At 35.1% G+C, this 24,487-nt stretch overlaps 1 protein-coding gene across 4 annotated transcripts in view; it reads right to left on the bottom strand.

Annotated features, from left to right (window-relative positions):
• The window catches only part of LOC131432983 (uncharacterized), a 701,653-nt gene that overhangs the window by 413,784 nt on the left and 263,382 nt on the right, over positions 1-24,487 (bottom strand). For all 4 annotated transcript variants that reach the window (XM_058599679.1, XM_058599682.1, XM_058599680.1 and 1 more), the window contains exon 2: positions 19,968-20,029. The gene's annotated coding sequence lies outside the window, so the exon portion shown is untranslated. The remainder of the gene's footprint in view (positions 1-19,967; positions 20,030-24,487) is intronic.

Here is a 24,487-nt window from a genome sequence, read left to right as displayed (position 1 = left end):
ACGGAATACGAAAAGACCGACCGGTACAGCCCGAGCGAAACACAATTAACACTGAGAAAGCAGAAAATATGATCTTATGCGATGAGGGCTCTAAACCTGGTTCCTGTCGTTTTCTGCATGCGAAAACTCCACAGTCAGAACACCCTAACACTTGCACTTTCATGAATCCGGGTGGCAGAAACCCAGCACACATAGCAGTCCGGATGGCGCAACCCGAGCGACATTCAACGAAAGAGCACAGAGCGAAAGAAAAACACGACCGTGCGCGATGGATGTTATACACGAACTGTGAAAAACTGAAAAACTGAAAAACTGAAAAACTGAAAAACTGAAAAACTGAAAAACTGAAAAACTGAAAAACTGAAAAACTGAAAAACTGAAAAACTGAAAAACTGAAAAACTGAAAAACTGAAAAACTGAAAAACTGAAAAACTGAAAAACTGAAAAACTGAAAAACTGAAAAACTGAAAAACTGAAAAACTGAAAAACTGAAAAACTGAAAAACTGAAAAACTGAAAAACTGAAAAACTGAAAAACTGAAAAACTGAAAAACTGAAAAACTGAAAAACTGAAAAACTGAAAAACTGAAAAACTGAAAAACTGAAAAACTGAAAAACTGAAAAACTGAAAAACTGAAAAACTGAAAAACTGAAAAACTGAAAAACTGAAAAACTGAAAAACTGAAAAACTGAAAAACTGAAAAACTGAAAAACTGAAAAACTGAAAAACTGAAAAACTGAAAAACTGAAAAACTGAAAAACTGAAAAACTGAAAAACTGAAAAACTGAAAAACTGAAAAACTGACTAACTAAAAAACTGAAAAACTGAAAAACTGAAAAACTGAAAAATAGGAAAATAGGAAAATTGAAAAACTGAAAAACTGAAAAATAGGAAAATTGAAAAATTGAAAAATTGAAAACGAAAAACGAAAAACGAAAAACGATAAACGAAAAACGAAAAACGAAAAACGAAAAACGAAAAACGAAAAACGAAAAACGAAAAACAAAAAAGAAAGAGTTTTTTACAAAGGGGGTTCTTGTTTGTAGTAGGAATGGTCCAACATCTTATCTTATGATGACTTTTGCCTTAAATGTGCTTCAAAATTGTATTAAATTTCCTTTCTTTTACAATTTTTTTTAACGTGATAATTGATATTTTATAGCCCAATAATTCAGTCCTCAACCCACAGAAATATCGACCAAAAATGCTACTGAACAACTGCAGCAAATATGCTCTTTCATACCTGCAAACCGCATCGATTTTGTGTAAAATTTATCCTACTGCTCTGAACAACCCTATCCATTTGCCCAATTAATGTTCGCTCTCGGTCACGTTCGACAAATAGAAATTTGCCGCTTATCTTGTGGATTCGGAATTACATATACGAGCTCAACTCCAAAAATACCGCAGCAGAGTTGAGCTTTCGTCGTTCGTATGACTTCGCTACCGAATTGTAAAAGAAACGATGGGATTGTAAGAAAAAGTTTCTTCCTTTCTCCACCGGTTGGAACAAACACCGACACACAGCCATTGCCGGTTGTTGGCTCGAGTCACAATTGGAACTCGTTACCTCCCCCATCAGCAGCCAGTAAGTCCTGTGTGGGTTAGTAAAGTAGCTGGCGAAGAATTCAACCACCCCCCCTACCCCCAGCCATTTGGGCTTAGGTAAACATTAATTCTTCGGTTTCTTCGGTAGTTTCTCGGAAAGCGGAAATATTACCAGGTGGTTGGCCCAGCGTAGCTTTTAGCCATACTTAACAGAAACTGACACTTTACGATTTGCTTCATCCGCCTTTCCTTCGGACGAATGATATTTGAACGCTTGTGGAATGTGTGTTAGAAGCAACCAACCTTCAATGCAGAATGGATGAGTCGAATTGTACTCCCGTCCCGGAGTCTTAGTAGCAAATTGAGGAAATTACAATTAATTCAACTACAGGTTGCTACATAGCTGTAATGACTCGGAGCAATGTGGAGAAAAGCATTCGACAGGTCGAAATAATTATTTCAAACGAGTACCGTGATGAGATCCGTAACAGATAGAACCTTCGGCGTGAGTCCGTTTCCAGCGCCAGAACGATGCAGGAGATGGGTTGAAATTAATTAAAAATTCTTGCTATCAGAAACATTCCATCCATGTGTTATTTGCAAAAGAAAATTTCTGTCAGTTCTGGCAATTTGCCTTCCGGTGAAGTGTTTGTCGAAAACTGTCCGTGCGGTTACTGGAAAAGACAGGTGGAATGCTGAGTTCCGCCATGATTCCAAACAGCACCAGAAATGTACGCCCTGGAGGGTAAACGCTTCTGACAACAGTCAAACATTAAACATTCGTGGGTTTGCACAAGAAGTACGACTACTGGGTCAAGGTATTTTGCTGAGCTAAGTGAATTTAGTGACTATATTTAACACCGTAGAACCAAGCCGAAACTGCTGCTACTTGACTTCAGTTTTAGAGTCAGTTTAGTCGTGGGCTCTGTTTTCGGTGGTTTACTTCGAACAAATACGACCCAACGATGGTATTTGTAGGGTGGTAAATATTCAGCTGATGGCAAGTGGCTTCTGTTTGTCAATCATTGAATTAACTCAAGTATGCTAAGAAATCTTCCAAACATTGAACAGTAGAGTTTTTGAGTCAAACGAGTCAACGAGCAAATTTACTCGATACTTCTCTAGTGAATTAACTTGACTAACTAAACACATATCAGCACTATATCTACCGTAGTTTTGTGTATTATGTATATTTCAATCAAAAGATGTCTTTTGACAGCGTTTGAATGAAAATATTTAATTGATTTACGTTTTGCCTTCGGCTCATCAGTGCATTAGCAGATTATGTCGGACTACTAATGCCACCTCGCGGATCAACATGACCGGCTAAGCAGACACAAAGTGAGTGCTATTTACATTTAATTTATATTGCACCGAAAAAACAAAATTTTTCGACTTTCTGCCCGCAAAACTGTGACTGTTTGTTGTTTGCATACAATTATACTCGCTACATGTTGCCACTGTTCTCCCTGACGTTTTGAAATTTTAAATTTAATCAGTATGAAACGGGGCAAACAGATTCGCAAAATGACATTCGAATGCAACTATGTGTTGAAAACCGCGAAAATGACACCGCAGAGACGGGACTCAAACCCGTAGCTAACTCCTAACCGGGGAAATAGTTTTCCTAACTAAACTACCCTGCATAGGAAAACACATGAAAAGATAGCCCAATTGATCAGAAGAAACAAGCATGCTTCGCTTTACTTGGACAGCTGTTATAGTCCTATTCCTATGGAAAATCGGCTTTTCAGGGTCCGAAGGCCAAGTGTCATATATCATTCGACTCAGTTTGTCGAGAACGAAAAATGTCTGGGTATGTGCGTGTGTTAGTGCCCTAAATCGTAGGACAACGTAGTCTTTTTAAGCGGTTTTTATGATTGCGGATTTTTTACGCCGCTTTCTTCACGCGGATTTCCAATGTTACCCTGTTTTTTTTTTTGCGGTTTTTTACGCGGTTCGTTACCCCCGCGTGAAAACAGACCTCAGTGTATGCGCAAAAAAAAATGAACAAATATGAATCTGGTTTTCACAGTCGAAAAATTTTCAAATTTGATTCGGATTGAAATTACGGTTACGGTATTGCTAGGCGGATAGGTAGTAAGGAGCCCGTTCAGATGGAAATAACAGAATTATAACAACTGGAGTAATTTTAGAATGTTTTATAACAAATTTTGAAATATTTTTGACTGGTAAGCTGTTAAAATAACAAAAATCATAACAAAACAGACTCTAGCGGGAACAAAATCGTAACAGATTTTGAAACGTTTGTATCACAATCAATATTGAATTTGATATAACTACAGAAGTCCGAAAGCAGACATTTATAACAATAGTGGTAATAAATTAGATAGCAAATTTAACACAGAAAAACCATATCACAGCCAACTTTTAGCATCGTTTCAATCCTAAATTGTTGAATAATTTTTTTTTAAATGAATAATATGTTTAGTGATTTGGTTTCTTCTTTTAGTTCTTTGAAATTCTGATCATTATATTTCGATATGAAGAAACGGAAAAACTCATTTTTTTCAATTAATGAACTTTATCAGGAGTCTTGCGAATGAAAATGAAACATCATAACCGGTTTTGTTATTATATTGTTATCATAAGTTTTACCTTTCAACTGTTTTCATTTGTTAAATATCTCAAAATAACACAAATTGTTATACATATCAACTGTTGATATACTTGTGTTATGATTTTGTTATGTGCATCTGATCGGGAGTGTATCGAAAATAAGCTATCCAAATTTTTTTTTCAAATTATGATAAAAAACGATATTTTATTCAAACTAAAAATTGATCCTTTATTGTACGAGGTTAAACTTGATCATAATGAAAACCGGATGAAATTCAAGTTATTTCTTCACGAATTTCCGAACTATTTTTCGAACGCTCTTCATCAAGCTCCGGACAAGTGTTGCAAGGCATTTTACGGACGCTTGAGCCCAAATTTTTTTGAACTCCTGCATGTTCCCAGATGCCTTACCTGTCTTCTTGAAGACACTCTTCACGATTGCCCAGTAACGTTCGATGGGCAATTTGGTGGATTGATATTTTTCTCAACGAAATTTATATTCTTCTCCGCAAGCCAATTGAGAATGGTTTTGGCATAGTGAGCCGACGCTAAAGCCGGCCAAAACAGTGGAGGTGTACTATGCTTCTTATATAAAGACAGTAATCTCTTATGGAGACACTCAGATCGATAGATTTCTGCATTTATAGTTCCGGTAGTGTAAAAAATGGTTGATTTCAAACCACAGGAACATATTGCTTGCCATACCAGTACCTTTCGACCGAGTTTCTCCACTTGAATCTACCTGTCCGCATTTCTCATATCCTCCCCAGAGACGACAGTAAAGTATTGTGGACCTGGAAGGATTTTTGAGTCCTCCTTTACATAAGTCTCATCGTCCATCAAAACGCATGCATCCGGACACTGCAGAAAACGCGAATACAATTTCCGGGCCCTTGTTTCTGCTCGCTTCTTCTGTGCTACTTTTTGTTTCGAGATTTCCTGCTTCTTGTAGGTCTTCAGGTGATTTCGCCTCTTGATACGCTGGATCATTCCGACACTCGTTCCTGCTTTTTTGCCCAAATCACGTATTGACATTGATTTGTTTTTCATGATTAGAGAAACCACTTTCTGGTCCAGTTTCGGGTTGGAAGAAGCGGGTTTTGTACCTCTTCCTGGTAGCTCATCCAAAGAATAGTATTCCCCAAACTTATTAATGATGGTTTTAACACTGACATGATGAACCGCTTCGCCAATTTTCGCATAGTAATACCCTTCTCACTTAGCCATATGTGAAGAACCTTAATGTTCACTTCTTTTTCAATACGCGACATTTTGAAAACGCAGAAGTTCAACCGCACAAACAACGAAAGCTGACAGTCAAACGCACAGCATGCTGTGATCTGAGTATAAAATAAAATCACAAATACATGCGTACAACACAAATGTGTGTGGATAGCTTATTTTCGGAACACTCCTTAGTTTAATACAAGTAACGTTTAAAACAGAAGCGATTTCCATAGAATTGACTGGTTAATTCTTGTAGTTTGTAGATTTTGTTCGTTGTTGGCCTAACAGTTTATGTTGAACTAACATAACCATTTCGATATCTCAGTGAAGGTTGAACCGATTATCACAAAACTTAGATTTATATAACAGGTCTTGTGGTCGCACGCCTGTGAAGCATTTTTACCTCGACTTGAATGACTATGTCAAATATGTGAAAAATAATCGAATTTAGGCCTGGAATTGGTCCAATTTAAAGCTCTTGTTAGTTGATGACCAAACGAACCCATTTCGGTTATACCGGCAATCTGCGGAAACAGTGCTCGAATACTTTTAAATTGAACACATAATAATTTCTCAATATTCCACCAAACTTTCAAAAAAAAAAAAAAACTACGACCCGGCTGTAGTATTTCATTTAAAACAAAGTAGTTTGTAGTTTATTTTATTTAAAACAAACTCACTTTTCAATCTAGGACACATTCTCGTCTCAAGATCTACAGTTCGTCATTTTTCTGAATATCTACTAATCGATTCGTCTCAAAACATGATCACATGATCGCACAATTACACTACTATTGATAATTCACTTGCCACTTGTTTAATTAACGATTAAAAGCTTCAACAATTACCCGACAAGCAATAAAAGTCTTCAAAAATATGAGATGAAAATTTTTCATTTAGTTCACTTGATTATGCTTTGTTTTCATCTCATTTGATTTCGCAAAGTTGCAAAATTTTCTCATAACGTTACATAAAAAAATATGTTTTTCCTTCTTCAAATTATCATCAACAAGTATTTTTTTTGGTATCCGTGACATTAGTTTAATTATATTGTTGATATTTACATTTAAAATTTAAGAGCGTGTTAAATACTAATGAAATAACCATTGTGGCAAAACTAGTAGCACTGGTTTCTTTCCACTACATAACGCTGTTAAGTGTGTGTGTGTGTTTCATCGGCTGTGCACAGTGATGCGAGATATTTTCATAGAAAATGTGTATCTGGTCTATTTGTTTTCACTAATAAAATGAATCAATTCAAATTGGTTTAAAATTTTAATATAAATGTTTATCAGTGTTCATCATCAAAAATTTGCACAAAAGATGTCCATTTTAACATGTGATTTGTCCATTGATCAATAAACTTTTAAAGAGAGAAAAGTCTAACTTTTCACTCCTCACTTTTTATGAACCTTCACAAATATGAATTAAATTTAGAAAATCTGTGCTCTGATTTAAATCAGTATGCGAACGCAAAAATCTATGCAATATTGATAAATCTGTATGAATGGCATCTCTGGTTCTGAATTTTGTTTTTAGAAGGGCTAAATTAACTGCACAGTAAGATTTTAAATTTTAAACGAAAGGTAACGAAAACGATCCAAAAAATTTCAAATGTCGAAATGATTCCAAACTGTTTCTAAAAATATCATGTGTTGTCTCATAGATGGCATTGTGTCCTTTTTAAGAAGAATTCTGACAGTTTGAACCTGAGAGTGTAATAGTGCAATATTTTGATTTTGATTGCAGTCGCCATTGTTAATTTATGGGATGAATAAAAGACCAACGATGGGATGAATAAAAAACCTTTGAGATTAGGATTAGGAGCACAGTAGTGAACATATCGGAGGTGTTTTTTAGCTGACTTTTGAATATTATTTTAATTTCCAAGGAATGTGAATCAATTCCCAATGTGGAGCAAGGCGAATTAAGCAGAAATATGAAAAAATCGTAGTGATTTTAATGGCTAAATCAGGCTGTTAAGGTAACGTCCTTACAAATGAGATGAAATAGGGAGCCCTTACCCCAGAATGACAGTATGAGAAAATTCTTATAAAAATAATTTTTCGTAATGCACTAGTTCCTCCTATATTGTACTGCGCGAACTATTTACTATCGGTACATCCCTTGTGTTATGTGAAAGTTTTTCTACTAGTAGGTTTCCCCTCGTTTGTCAACACCGATCAGCTGCTTGCAGGGATGCCTGATTTCTTCATAAAATTGGAAAACGAATCATCACAATAAATTATTGGATTACGTTGATAATATATTGAACTTTTTTAGCGATGTTGGAAGGTAAACATTTATTTTTCTCTACGTTGTTCATCCAGACTATTTTTGATTGTGTTGGCAATTTTCACCCGAAAGTAAGTGGCGGGAGACAAGAAGCAAGTAAATATTGTAACAAAACGGGTTCGATTTTGTATTGCGTTGGAGGATGAGAAGTAGGTGCAATTATGTATATAAAGGGTGATTTTTTATAAGCTTGAGAACTTTTTTAAACAATAAAACGCATAAAATTTGCAAAATCTCATCGGTTCTTTATTTTAAACGTTAGATTGGTACATGACATTTACTTTTTGAAGATAATTTCATTTAAATGTTGACCGCGGCTGCGTCTTAGGTGGTCCATTCGGAAAGTCCAATTTTGGGCAACTTTTTCGAGCATTTCGGCCGAAATAGCCCGAATTTCTTCGGAAATGTTGTCTTCCAAAGCTGGAATAGTTACTGGCTTATTTCTGTAGACTTTAGACTTGACGTAGCCCCACAAAAAATAGTCTAAAGGCGTCAAATCGCATGATCTTGGTGGCCAACTTACCGGTCCATTTCTTGAGATGAATTGTTCTCCGAAGTTTTCCCTCAAAATGGCCATAGAATCGCGAGCTGTGTGGCATGTAGCGCCATCTTGTTGAAACCACATGTCAACCAAGTTCAGTTCTTCCATTTTTGGCAACAAAAAGTTTGTTAGCATCGAACGATAGCGATCGCCATTCACTGTAACGTTGCGTCCAACAGCATCTTTGAAAAAATACGGTCCAATGATTCCACCAGCGTACAAACCACACCAAACAGTGCATTTTTCGGGATGCATGGGCAGTTCTTGAACGGCTTCTGGTTGCTCTTCACTCCAAATGCGGCAATTTTGCTTATTTACGTAGCCATTCAACCAGAAATGAGCCTCATCGCTGAACAAAATTTGTCGATAAAAAAGCGGATTTTCCGAATGGACCACCTAAGACGCAGCCGCGGTCAACATTTAAATGAAATTATCTTCAAAAAGTAAATGTCATGTACCAATCTAACGTTTAAAATAAAGAACCGATGAGATTTTGCAAATTTTATTCGTTTTATTGTTTAAAAAAGTTCTCAAGCTCTTAAAAAATCACCCTTTAGTTTTGGCAATATGTGTTATATCTGTATCCTGCATGAAATTCGCAGGAACGTATACAAATCAATACATTGCAGGTAATTCTGTATGAATGGCAACTCTGTTGGTAAATGAAAAAAAACACAGTCTAGATGACAGACTGATTGTTTTTGGTAGTGTAACGTGGCGCCTTCATGACACATGCGAGTACTGTCCCAAGTAAAGAAATATTCGAAATGACCGTTAAAATGGATGAAGAATCTAATTTGAGTGTCCTGTCTGTTAGTCTGTGCCCTTACCCTATATACAAAACAATCCAACATGCTTCAGTGAATTCAATTTTATGAAATATACATTACGGAATTGTTTGGTTTCATGGAAACTAGTTATTGTCAGGAGCATCCAAGAATTTGACTGGAAAAAAGAAATCAGTATATAAACGCGTGACTGGTGACTTTTGCATAACTTTTGAGTGCGGTATGTTCTCGACATACTGTGGTAATGTCTGTGGGAGTTCTTGTCTTTCCTAAACCTCCTTGGTATATAGACCTTAAGTCTACGAACGAAACCGATGACATTAGGGAGTTTCTTTTTTGATGGCCCATACTCGTTGTATCACATCCAATTAATTGGATAATTGTGATCAGTTATGAGGTAGTGCTTGTTCATCCAAAAATACTAGGAGTATAGTCCTTAAGATCTACCAAAATAACAAAGTGCATGAAAAAACCTAATCTTGACGTTCCATGCTCGGGATTCAGTGAAGACCTTGGATGACTCAAAGTATTCCTGAAACAGATCAGAATAGACAAATAAGCTTTAAAAATATGAACAACAAAAAAAAAAGATCGTTGTAGTTCTCGTTGTGGCACAATGTAGTCTATAAGGATTATATTCCAAGCAGTTATTGGGTCTTGGAATACCTCTTGCGTAGTCTCAGAACAACACAGTTCTGAGTTCGTACATGTTCGATGTACGCGCTATTGTGTCTGTTTGGCGTTTTAGAGTGACTAAAACAAGATTCAGAGTGGCGAAATGGTAGCGCGTATGCACGGAATGCATTAGAACGCAGGTTCGAGTCCTGTCTCTGAGCGTATCTTTTTCCAAAAATTCATCTTTTCTGTTAGTTTTTCTTCATTTGGCTTCTCCAATATATGTTTCCGCTCAGGTATTGCAAAAACTGAACTTAGTAATGGCGGCTTTACGTTAAACTAAAATTAATAAATCGTTAACAATTCGTTTGTTTATTGGTTACAACCTGAATTTATTATAATAAACAACCGCTAAACAAAAACCTATGAACAATTACTTCATTTTGGTCCTTGTGTACAAACGGTGGAATTCTGATATGATACCACATTTGACCCGAAACCATTGCCAGGCAGAAAATGACCGCCAAAAATCCCCACATTTGATTGTTGTACAAAAAGTCCAAGTTGTTGCTTCGCAAGTCCTCCAACGAATGCGGTTAGCATCAGAAGAGTGATCGTCGCTGAATAATTCGAAGAGCGGAATATTTTTATTTGAATATCGGTTCGCCCCTGTATCCATTTGCAGATAACTTCCGCCGAAACACCTACTCTCTGAATATCCATAGTGTCCGCCGGTTTCGGGTTTCCTTTCGCCGGAAAATGAATGAACACTGGCGCTATATTCAATCGAAGCATTTGGAACACATCAGGTCCTTTGTCGAAATCGTCCATGGCGAAAAACAGCTTATTCCCCTAAATAAAAACAAACTAACCTAATTCGTGTCGTAGCAACCACGATCTTCCGTGGTTTCGTTGCCAGATACTTTATATTTTTTCACGGATATTCTATCAACTCCAAACAGTAAATTAGGCTAGGCTAACTTGATCAATCTATGAACCAAACATTTATGATCTGTTTGTATGGGACCTAGGGGTATTATTATTTGTATTTGGTTTTACTGTCTCATTCGTAAATGACCGACACCAGAACAAAAGAAAAGAGACGAATCATTTTCGTCTCTCATCGAAAAAATGAGAGAGTATATTTGACAACGTCACTCTTTCCTCTATGACAAGACCAAACAAACCAAACTGAAGACGTTACTTCAGGGAGCATCAGCAGAATTCTTTCATCGACGTATCGAAAATCTTTGACGCTTGGCTATAAAAAGTGACTAAAATATGGCAAATCGAAGTAATTATATCCCAGAACTTCTTTGGATAATTTCACTGGAAACTGCAAATGACTGAAAGGGCAAATGAAAGAACAAACACAATTCTGAAACTATTGTCCCGCTTATGTCATTGACTGGACATGGGTTTCGTTCTCATAGTTTGCAAGCGAAGCTGAGAGTGACAGTAATTTCTGGTCATTTTCATCTATTTTTTAGTCAATGAAAATGACTTTTATTCGCTCTGGTTATAATAGTTATGCTCGTGAGAATTGACGTTTCTAATAAAAAAAGGAAAGGAAATTCAATCGGTATAGATTCCGCACAAATTGTTTTTTTTTGTCTCTGAGACATAAAATCAAAAAATTGTGATTCAGTGTTCCAAGATGGAATTCTCAATTTGAAATTGTATGTATGTATGTATGTATGTGTGAAGCCACCATCAGTTCAAGGCATTACCAGTGGATGCAGGTAGACTTACAGTAGATCCGAATTTGATTATCAGATAACTTTTATATTACTGCTGTTAAGAAGGCCAAAATGGGCTTTGAGGACCCGGCGCCTTCCAGCAATAACATCCGGCCATATAATAAAAGAATTCGCTGTACCAGCTTAAACCTGCCTGATGGTTTGTTTGTTAGAAGGGTGCATCTTACTTATTTCAGACCTTCTGGGGAAAACACACAGCTTTCCCCTGTGAATCGGGTTGACATTTCACTCCTTCATCCAGTCATTCACTTGTAAGATACCCTGATGCACTCCCTGCCCCTCCCCGTTGTCGATATACTCGAGCATAATACAATATAATATAATATAATATAAATTTATATAAAAAAATATAATATAATATAATACAATACAATATAATATGATATAACTCAATAAACATAACACAATATAACATAATATAATGCAATACAGTGTACTACCAAGCTATTACAAACTTTTTTAAAAGCTGTGTAAAGCATACAAGTGAAAATCCGTTTAAAATCACCGTTGCACACGACTTCGCACGTATGAATGTCTGTTGGATATCTATTCTCTGTGATATAACATAGTATAATATAATATAATATTATATAATATAATATAATATAATATGATATAACATAATATAATATAATATAATATAATATAATATAATATAATATAATGTAATGTAATATAATATAACATAATGCAATATAACACAATACATATACTTATAATACAATATAATATAATATTATATAATATAATACAATGATAAAATGCAATGCAGTATAATACCATACAACATAATATAACAACAGAAGATACTATATGAAATAATATGCTATGATACAATGTATAACAGTTGATGTCGCTGGGTAAGTTATGCTCTTCTTTCGTCGAAGTACTGAAGGAAATATAATATTTCTTTGTTAATCATAATAATAATTATAATGATAGTAATAATAATAATAATAATAATAATAAGAAGAATAAGAAAAAGAATAATAATAATAATAATAATAACAACAATATATAATACAATGTAATATAATTCAATTCAATATATAACCAATAATGCAATAAACAACAGAACCACATGTGGCAATATATGAGGACTTTGTTATCTCACCATTTGACGACCTATAATATAACATATACAATTTAATATAACATAAAACAATATAATTTAATATAATACGCCTCGTTGAAATGTCGTATAATACTGCATCAAAGCATTAAGCTCTAATATATCAATCAATATGTTAATATAGAACCTATGGCAATTTTTTGGTATTGGAATTTTTGTTGAAAGTCTACGAGAAACTCGATTTTCATGAATCTGTAAAAAAGGTCTTCAGCACTATATATGAAATCTGCAAATATACAGACAAATCTGCAGATCTGGCATCTCTGGTAAAAACCCTAAACAAGATGAGACAACTGGCAATGCGGCTTTGTAGTCTGGCCTCGGGTGCAACTTGTACTCTTTTTTACCACAGGGCTCATTGTTTTCGCAGTGTTTTTTTTTTTTTTTTTTCATAAATACGTTTATTTCTTAAGGCAGTTTACATAAGTTTTTCTTCGCCGTAGCATCACTTTTACATAATATTCTTATCCTAATTTAATTCTAACATAGTCACAACGTTTTGCATTTATTAAAACATATTCTCTTATTACTTAAATATCATCTTAGGTAACTCGTCATTAATTATGAAATCTACTCGGAAATATTATTTGAACCAAACGATTAACTTCTATAAATTATAAAATAAGCTGTTATTTTCAGACATTTTGTTAATAATTTCATAAACTGTTTCGAGTTTGTTTGTATCATTACATTATTTTTATTCTAATTTAGCTATTGGTTGAACTCATGGACGCAGCTGGGATCAGAACTAAGTCTTGAAAGGGGCCTTTATTAAATTGAAACTCCAGTTTTCTTTATGAAATGATAAATAAGTTTCATGTATGAAAGGTCACGACAAGCAAGAATGTCTCGAACTGGGATATTGGATAGTCTACCTTGGGTACGCAAAGAATTTATTAGTTGAGATCTGACATCACGATACTCCACGCATGTCCAAACGACATGATCAATATCTCGATAACCTTCGCCACAAGCACAATGATTAGTCTCGGAGAGCCCAATTCGAAGGAGATGTGCATCTAACGTGTAGTGATTGGACATGAGTCTGGACATCACACGAATAAAATCTCTACTCACATCCAGTCCCCTGAACCATGCCTTTGTCGATATTTTCGGAATAATTGAGTGCATCCACCGACCCAGATCATCTTTATCCCAAGAAGCTTGCCAGCTGGCAAGTGTTCTTTGGCGAGACGAGCTATAGAATTCGTTGAAAGCAATTGGTCTCTCATAAATTTCACCCTCAATAGCACCACGTTTGGCTAAAATATCGGCTCTTTCATTGCCAGGAATGGAGCAATGAGCCGGGACCCAGACTATAGTGATTAGATAATTATTGTTCAATATGTCGTTCAGGCACTGTTTTATTTTGCCCAGGAAAAACGGTTCAGTCTTGCCAGTCATGTTTGAGCGAATGGCTTCAATTGCACTCAGACTATCTGTGAAGAGGAAATAATGGTTTGGAATTAATGTGACGATTACACTCAAACTATAATGAACTGCTGCTAGCTCTGCTATATAAACAGATGCAGGTTCTTGAAGCCTAAATGAGGCCGAAACATTATTGTTGAACATACCAAACCCTGTCGCTTCTTCAATTCGCGATCCGTCCGTGTAAAACATTTTCTCAGAGTCAATATGCCTGAACTTACTTGAAAATATTTTTGGGATTTCCGTCGAACGTAGATGATCCGGGATTCCACGCACTTCGCGCTGCATGGATGTATCGAAAAATAAAGTTGAGTCAGGGACATTTAGGAGGCTGACACGGATAGGAATATATCTTGAAGGGTTGATTTCCTGTGACATATGGTTAAAATATACTGTCATGAATTTTGTTTGAGATCGAAGCTCGACTAGTCGTTCGAAATTATTAATTACCATGGGATTCAGCACCTCACATCTTATTAGCAGGCGTGATGAAAGCTCCCAAAATCGATCTTTTAATGGAAGAACTCCCGCCAGAACTTCAAGACTCATTGTATGTGTCGAATGCATGCACCCTAAAGCAATTCGCAAACAACGATACTGAATTCGCTCCAGTTTCATAATATGAGAGTTTGCAGCGGAACGAAAGCAAACGCATCCATATTCCATCACTGAAAGTATCGTTGTCTGATACAATTTTATTAGATCTTCTGGATGAGCACCCCACCAAAATCCTGTTATTGTTCGAAGAAAATTTACTCTTTGTTGGCATTTTGTTATCAGAAACCTAATGTGTCCTCCCCACGTGCATTTGGAATCAAACCACACCCCAAGGTATTTGAAAGTCAAAACCTGTTGAATCATTCTTCCCATCATATGAAGCTGAAGCTGCGCGGGATCATGCTTTCTTGAAAAGACGACCAGCTCTGTTTTCTCCGCAGAGAATTCGATACCAAGATGAACAGCCCAATCGGACAAGTTATCTAAGGTATCTTGCAATGGTTTATGCAGATCAATAGCTTTGGGTCCAGTAACTGAAACCACGCCATCATCTGCCAATTGTCTTAGTGTACATGGGGTTACTAGACAGCTGTCAATGTCATTTACGTAAAAATTATAGAGGAGCGGACTGAGGCATGAGCCTTGCGGGAGACCCATGTAACTATTTCTGAGTGTTGCCAAATCGCCATGTGAAAAATGCATGTGTTTCTCTGACAAAAGGTTGTGCAAATAATTATTTATAACCGCTGGGAGTCCATTTTGGTGAAGCTTGTCTGAAAGAACATCAATGGAAACTGAATCAAATGCTCCTTTAATGTCTAAAAATACAGATGCCATTTGTTGCTTTTGAGCGAAGGCAATTTGGATGTCAGACGAAAGTAATGCAAGGCAATCATTCGTCCCTTTATTTCTACGGAAGCCAAACTGAGTATCTGACAACAAACCGTTCGTCTCGACCCAAGTGTCGAGACGTCGTAGAATAATTTTTTCGAACAATTTTCTGATGCAGGACAACATCGCAATGGGTCTATATGAGTTGTGATTGGAAGCTGGTTTCCCCGGTTTTTGAATGGCGATAACTTTCACTTGTCTCCAGTCAGGTGGAACAATATTTTGCTCAAGAAACTTGTTGAACAATTCCAACAAACGTCTTTTTGCGAGGTTGGGCAGATTCTTCACCAAGTTGAATTTAATTCTGTCCAACCCTGGAGCGTTATTGTTACAAGACAAGAGTGCTATAGAAAATTCCATCATTGAAAATGGGTTATTAATAAAACCATTATTTGGAGGAGATTCCCGTATAATGCTCTGCGTAGGAACAGAATCTGGGCAAACTTTCCTAGCAAAGTCAAATATCCATCGGTTCGAGTATTCATCACTCTCATTGCCCACGTTACGATTCCTCATTCGTCTGGCCGTGTTCCAAAGAGTGCTCATTGAGGTATCTCTTGACAAACCTTCGACAAAATGTCTCCAATAGCTACATTTTTTGGCTCGAAGTATGCTCTTGTACTTGGTTTCTAAAACCATAAGCTTTTCAAAATTCTGAGGAGTTCCTCCTCCCCGTTTTAGAAACGTCTTGCAAGCATTTTGTTTTGCGAGTTTAGCCTCTGAGCACTCTTTGTCCCACCAGGGGTTGGGAGGCCTTCTGTTAGTCGTTGGCCCAGGAAAGCGTTTAGTTTGGGATTGTTCTGCTGCCTCCAGAATCGAACAAATGAGGAAGTCATATTCTTCAAGTGGAGGGAGCTCTTCCATTGAATTCAAAATACTAGAGATTCTACTTTGGTATTTAATCCAGTCGATATTTTTTGTCAAATCATATGGAATACTAGCTGAATTAGCAATACATTTGTTACAGCTAATTGAGATGATGATTGGTAAATGATCGCTACCGTGTAAATCAGGCAATATTTTCCAGGTGCAATCTAGTCGAATTGATGTTGAGCAAAGAGATAGATCTAATGCACTTGGGCGTGCAGGAGGTCTTGGGATCCGTGTCATGCTACCCATATTTAATACCGTCATGCTAAAATTGTCACAAATGTTTTGTATTAAAGATGATCTGCTATCATTGTAAACGGAACCCCACATAATACCGTGCGAATTTAAATCCCCCAGAATCAATCGTGGTGCAGGAAGGGCTTCAACCATTTCATTAAGCTGTTGCTGTCCAACTTGTGCTTTTGGAGGAATATAAACCGAAGCTATGCAAATATCTTTGCCTTTAATGTTTATTTGGCAAGCAACAACTTCTATACTAGAAGTTGAAGGGATGTTTAATCTATAAAAGGAATAGCATTTCTTAATTCCCAAAAGCACTCCACCATACGGAGAGTCTCTATCGAGACGTATAATGTTAAAATCATTAAAATTTAAAGCTATGTTTGAAGTAAGCCATGTTTCGCATAAAGCAAATACATCACATTTTTGACTATGCAATAATATTTTAAATGAATCAAGTTTTGGCATGATGCTTCGACAATTCCACTGCAGGACAGTGATTGTATCATTTGCGACGGGTGATAAATTATCCATCAAAAGATACAAAACCTGAGACAATTGGCCATTGAGCTGATAACTGCTTCAAAAAGGTTCTAGCTATTGGAAGGAATGCCATTATGAGGGTCTTTAAGGGTTCAGATATATTGAATGCTGAGAAAATCCATTCAACAATTTCCGAAAACTTCAGTAATCCTGTTGGTGGCTGTGAAATGGAGCCCACAGGATTATTACCTTTTTCTGTGCTAGATCCTGGATTGGTTTGTGAATTTGACAAACCAGGAGGCACAGTCTTTGGTTTTGACTTTTTTTGTTTAACACGGGGATCTTTTTTTGAAGATGAAATTTTAGGTGTCTTTTTTGGTAATTTGGAGGAAGACTTCTTTCTCTTAACTGACCCTTGGGTAGTGATAAACGAATTACCTTCACTATTTTCGTCAGAGTCAGAGTCCTCTGGTTCCTCTAGATTTGAAAACCCGTTTTCGGTTTCCAAAGGGGGGACATCAATGACCGTTTTAAGCATTTCTGCATATGTGAGCTTAGACCGTGCTTTTAAAGAAAGCTTAATTTTGTCTTTGTGCACTTTAAATGCAGTGCATACTGAAATATCATCATGAGGACTATTCCCACAATAAATACATTTTTCAATTTCCTTGTTGCAATCATTATCTTTATGAGGCCCTTCACACTTAATATATTTTGGTTTATTACTACAGTAAGTAGCTGTGTGGCCGAATTTTTTGCAGTTCGTACAATTCATTACATTTGGAACAAAAAGCCGAACAGGGAGGCGAATTTTATCGACATAGACATGGGACGGCAACGCAGACCCGGCAAATGTCACTCGAAACGAGTCTGATGGGCGATAAACTTTTTTTTCCTCTTCATGAACTACTGAGTACAGTTGTTTGCACTCCAGTATTTTCACACCCTCAAGCATGCTTGAGTAAATCATCTACCGAAAGACTCGCTTCGGTAACAACACCGTCAATTTCGACATCTTTGGAGGGTATGTAAACTTTATACTCTTTATTGAAATGTTCCGAAGAGACAATATCATTCGCGTGTTTCAAATTATTTACCACAACACGAATTTTATCGTTATTTACTTTTATGATCTCTTTGATTGAAGAGTATCGTGATGTCAAACCTTTATTAATTTGAAAAATGTTTAATGGCTTTGATATACGTCTAAAAAAGACTATCCAAGGCCCAGAAGAGCTCTCCTGATATTTTTTCGTTCGTGGGGGTATCGGATTCATGCTAGGATTTACGTCCATGGATTCATCCATTACATTAAAATTTTTAACTAAACTTTAAAATAAAATTTGAAACCAACACTACACAGTACTCAATCAAAAGGAAAAGAAAAAACTTCTACCTTGAAATTGTTGTCTATCTCCGTTGCACTGCCGTGTAGATCCTCGTTGCTCTAGATGTTCTTGTTGGATGCTGATTGTTGGATGTGATGCTACTGCTACCTGACATCCAGCACCACTCGAATTCCGATTTGCTTTCGTCTTCGCCAGCTGTAACCAGCGCAGGTCACCGGTGTATACCTGCGTGTTGTATGGCAGTGGAAAGACCGAGTTGTCTTGTCTCCTTCTTCCTAGTGCTCCGCACCGATATGCTTCTGCACCGAAGTGCCTTCGCACCGGTGTGCCTTTGCACTCTCCTGCTTCTATGTGCCTTTGCACTCTTCCTCTTCGATGTGCCTTTGCACTCTCCTGCTCAGCACTTGTGGCTGTATATTGCGGCCTGGGTAGAGTTTGGGAAACGCCCTTTGTTGTTTCCTTCACCAGCTTGGCCCAGCACTAGGGCTCTCTTATGCAGCACGACTATACGTTTTAACGGCTGCTGCCAACAGGTCACCTGTAGTTCAACCGTTGTCGTATTTAACGCGTGTAAACTAACCAGCGTTATTAAACTGTACGCTTCTATACACAACCTTCTCGGTTGAACGGCTATTACTGAATCGTTTTCGCAGTGTTGGCGTGTTTACTTTCTCTTTTGATTATTACGGAGTCAGTACTTTAATTTCTTGAAAATTTATTTTATAAATCGAAGCTTGTGGATTTAACTTAAATATTTTGCGAAGAGTTAGTCGTCATATATAAAATCAATCTGGTAAATCGTTAAAGAAAAAGCAACCAAAGAGAAACCGTCTCCCGCAGCTTGGCCCCTCCGCCGCGGGACCAACGAATTAGTTTACCAGATTGAACGTAGTTACTATCAGAGATGACACGCAGAACTGACTTGGCGAGCTGCAGCACTATACACGAAATTTGCAGATTTACAGACAAATCTGCAGATCTGGTCTCTCTGGTTGCTATAGTGTGTGTTGTATATAAACACCGAACTGTATTTTTGCAACCTCCCACCAATACATACGAACTTACAATCAGAAATATAATAGCCTGCAGGATTTCCAGATCAAAGTACATTTTACATTCAAAAAAGAGAACATGACTATTAAAAAGCATCATTATGAATAATGATATGGAACTCTCTCACCCATTTAACATTTTCAAGAAAAACATGCTCTGATGTATTTATGTTTTTCGCTATTTTCACTGTAGTGGTTATATCGCCGAGCCATTGAATCAACACATTCCAACCACTTCCCTGGTTTTATTTTCTGTCGCTCACTTTTTCCATTAGCGGACTTGTTTAGTTTTATAATGCTATTTTTTCCTTTAGCAAGCGCGTTTCTTTGATGATCGAAATGAATTCTAGCACCACTTATATTAAAGCAATAATGCAGTCTTCTGCCACGTACTCTCCATGTTCTACCACTCGCGTCCCTACCACACACTACTAACGAAGAGTCTTCGGAAAACCGAGAGGCAGAGACCTGACAAGCATTGCAATCCGGATGGCGCAGCACTAGCAAAAACATATCGAAAATCGCGGAGCTATCAGAGAATACGACCGTACACGCCGAGTGCCTAACGCACACTGTGAATTCTCAATTTGAAATTGGTTGGAAACCACTCGATTGGGGGAAGTTTTTTTCCCTCTGTGTTTTACGGCTGTTCGTAATGAACACTTACCTTCGTCTCGATGAAACGAGTTCAGTTTAGATTGAGCCTTGGTAAATTGATTGGTTGGCAATCTGAAAGAAAACGAAAACATGGTTCATTATAACGTGATTATTTTTGGCTAATCATGGCAAGTTATGAGCTAAAATGATTGGAAAGGTTTTGATTTAAAAATAAGTACATGTTCAAATGTAATGCTAATCAAACATTGGAAATTTTCATATACAGAATCCATTTTCACATCCAATTTCTGCTCGATACAGAACACCTTCGTGGCTTGTCTAACCCAACGATATCGATTGATACTTTTGCACTTTTGATTATTTGGATGGCCTATTCTTCGTACCCAATTTTTTACTCGATTGTGTAAATTCCACGATTCAAGTTTATTTTTGCGCTTTTTGATTTTATTGGAACAAAAACTGACATTAATAAACCGTTTGGGCTTACGGCAAAATGTGCTTCCCTGATATGTAACTGCGCAATGGGTGCCGACAGCTCAAATTTATGCGGCTTTGTTCATGATGCGAACTTTTGCATTGTGTAACGATCCACAGTATCCTCCATCATAACGAGGCACGATGTTAGCGAAAACAAATCCTAATACCCCTAGGTCCCATACAAATGGGTTTGTACGATTTTGGTACACCGAACACTGCCGGTTGGGCGTTGTAAATTCCAGTGTTTTGGTTGTGGTTGTGGCAGCGGGAAAAAGAGAGTTGGAAAGAGTTTACGATGCGACCAATGTTGTCCAATTGATTCACGTTCATTTTCGAAGATGTTCCGTGGTAGTTATTAAATATAAATTTTATTGATATGATCGCGATATCAGAAGCTTGAAAAAAAACAATCTATAGACTATAATGAATGAAATCTTTCTGCAACCCCATTCGCCACTTCTTCTCTAGTTATTCCAAAAAAAAAAATTATATTTAACCTTTCCTTCTTACATCTTCTTTCAAATAGATTTTTCTTAGTTCATTCCATGATGCCACCATTTTTCTGTTATCCTACGTATAGTACCGTTTAAATCTGTATAAATAAGTAAAATCGGCGAGAATCAACATTTTAGAATCTAGATTCCGGTTAGTAAAATTATTATTAATAATACTAGATGAAATGTTAATACTCATTTATGTTAATGCTCAATTATGAGAGCGAAATAAGATACAAAACAAAATAAAATAAAATAAGAACAATATTTATAAAAAAGTTGAAAAAAACTCAAACAAAAATATTGAAAGGAAGGAAGAGTAGCGAATGAAGAAGAAAATGAGAAGAACATTTATAATAAGTTGAACAAAAACTTAAACATAAATATTGAATGGAAAGAAGAGAAGCAAACGGAAATGAAAATAAGAACATTTACAATAAGTTGAAATTAAAAGTTCAAATAATACTGGATGAAAGAAAAGTAGTAAATAGAGAGAAAAATAACAAGAACATTTATAATAAGTTGAAAAAAAGCTTAAACATTAATACTGAATCGGAAGAAGAGTAGCAACCGAAGAATAAAATAAGAAGAACATTTATAATAAGTTGAAAAAAGCTCTTATACATTCCGGTTTTTGCAGTTTGCAGTTGAAAAAAGCTTAAACAAAAATATTGAATGGAAAGGAGAGAAGCAAACGGAAATGAAAATAAGAAGAACATTTACAATAAGATGAAAATAAAAGTAAAAAAACAATACTGGATGGGAAGAAAAGTAGTGAACAGAGAGAAAAATAAGAGGAACATTTATAATAAGTTGAAAAAAAAGCTTAAACAAAAATATTGAATGGAACGAAGAGAAGCAAACGGAAATGAAAATAAGAAGAACATTTACAATAAGATGAAAATAAAAATGAAAAAAAATACTGGATGGGAAGAAAAGTAGCAAACAGAGAGAAACATAAGAAGAACATTAATAATAAGTTGAAAAAAGCTTAAACAAAAATACTAAATGGGCAGAAGAGTAGCAAACGAAGGAAAAAATAAGAAGAACATTTATAATAATTTGAAAAAAAGCTCTAATACATTCCGGTTTTTTTTGCAAATAGTTGAAAAAAAGCTTAAACAAAAATATTGAATGGAAAGAAGAGAAGCAAACGGAAATGGAAATAAGAAGAACATTTACAATAAGATGAAAAAAAAGTAAAAAAAAACAATACTGGATGGGAAGAAAAGTAGTGAACAGAGAGGAAAATAAGAAGAACATTTATAATAAGTTGAAAAAAAGCTTAAACAAAAATATTGAATGGAAAGAAGAGAAGCAAACGGAAACGAAAATAAGAAAAAATATTTACAATAAGTTGAAAATAAAAGTTAAAAATATACTGAATTTGAAGAAAAGTAGTAAACACAGAGAAAAAAAGAACATTTATAATAAGTTGCAAAAAATCTTAAGCATTAATATTTAATGGGAAGAAGAGTACCGAACAGAGAAAAAAATAAGAAGAACGTTTATAATAAGTTGAAAAACAGCTTAAACAAAAATATTGAATGGAAAGAAGAGAAGCAAACGGAAATGAAAATAAGAAGAACATTTACAATAAGAAGAAAATAAAAGTAAAAAAAATTCTGGGTGGGAAGAAAACTAGTAAACAGAGAGAAGAAAAAGAAGAATATTTATAATAAGTTGAAAAAAAGCTTTTATACATTCCGGTTTTTTATGCAAATAGTTGAAAAAAAGCTTAAACAAAAATATTGAACGGAAAGAAGAGAAGCTAACGGAAATGAAAATAAGAAGAACATTTACAATAAGATGAAAATAAAAGTAAAAAGAAATACTGAATGGAAAGAAAGCTAGTAAACAGAGAGAAAAATAAGAGGAACATTTATAAGAAGTTGAAAAAAAAAGCTTAAACAAAAATATTGAATGGAACGAAGAGAAGCAAACGGAAACGAAAATAAAAAGAACATTTACAATAAGATGAAAATAAAAGTAAAAAAAAAAAATACTGGATGGGAAGAAAAGTAGTAAACAGAGGAAAAAATAAGAAGAACATTTATTACAAGTTGAAAAAAAGCTCTTATACATTCCGGTTTTTTATGCAAATAGTTGAAAAAAAGTTTAAACAAAAATATTGAACGGAAAGAAGAGAAGCAAACGGAAATGAAAATAAGAAGAACATTTACAATAAGATGAAAATAAAAGTAAAAAAAACAATACTGGATGGGAAGAAAAGTAGTGAACAGAGAGAAAAATAAGAGGAACATTTATAATAAGTCGAAAAAAAAGCTTAAACAAAAATATTGAATGGAACGAAGAGAAGCAAACGGAAACGAAAATAAGAAGAACATTTACAATAAGATGAAAATAAAAGTAAAAAAAAATACTGGATGGGAAGAAAAGTAACAAACAAAGAAAAACATAAGAAGAACATTAATAATAAGTTGAAAAAAGCTTAAACAAAAATACTGAATGGGAAGAAGAGTAGCAAACGAAGAAAAAAATAAGAAGAACATTTATAATAATTTGAAAAAAAGCTCTAATACATTCCGGTTTTTTTTTGCAAATAGTTGAAAAAAAGCTTAAACAAAAATATTGAATGGAAAGAAGAGAAGCAAACGGAAATGAAAATAAGAAGAACATTTACAATAAGATGAAAATAAAAGTAAAAAAAACAATACTGGATGGGAAGAAAAGTAGTGAACAGAGAGGAAAATAAGAAGAACATTTATAATAAGTTGAAAAAAAGCTTAAACAAAAATATTGAATGGAAAGAAGAGAAGCAAACGGAAACGAAAATAAGAAAAAATATTTACAATAAGTTGAAAATAAAAGTTAAAAATATACTGAATTTGAAGAAAAGTAGTAAGCACAGAGAAAAAAAGAACATTTGTAATAAGTTGAAAAAAGCTTAAATATAAATACTCAATGGGAAGAAGAGTAGCAAACGGAGAAGAAAATAAGAAGAACATTTACAATAAGTTGGAAAAAAGCTTAAACAAAAATATTGAATGAAAAGAAGAGAAGCAAACGGAAACGAAAATAAGAAAAAACATTTACAATAAGTTGAAAATAAAAGTTAAAAATAAACTGAATTTGAAGAAAAATAGTAAACAGAGAGAAAAAAAGAACATTTATAATAAGTTGCAAAAAATCTTAAGCATCAATATTTAATGGGAAGAAGAGTACCGAACAGAGAAAAAAATAAGAAGAACATTTATAATAAGTTGAAAAACAGCTTAAACAAAAATATTGAATGGAAAGAAGAGAAGCAAACGGAAATGAAAATAAGAAGAACATTTACAATAAAAAGAAAATAAAAGTAAAAAAAATCCTGGGTGGGAAGAAACTTAGTAAACAGAGAGAAAAATAAGAAGAATATTTAAAATAAGTTGAAAAAAAGCTTTTATACATTCCGGTTTTTTATGCAAATAGTTGAAAAAAAGCTTAAACAAAAATATTGAACGGAAAGAAGAGAAGCTAACGGAAATGAAAATAAGAAGAACATTTACAATAATATGAAAATAAAAGTAAAAAAAAATACTGGATGGAAAGAAAGCTAGTAAACAGAGAGAAAAATAAGAGGAACATTTATAGGAAG

This window comes from Malaya genurostris, chromosome 2, assembly GCF_030247185.1.
Source record: "Malaya genurostris strain Urasoe2022 chromosome 2, Malgen_1.1, whole genome shotgun sequence".
NCBI lineage: Eukaryota > Metazoa > Arthropoda > Insecta > Diptera > Culicidae > Malaya > Malaya genurostris.
The sequence above is the reverse complement of the archived record's forward strand: the minus strand, read 5'-3'. Positions and strand labels throughout refer to the sequence as shown.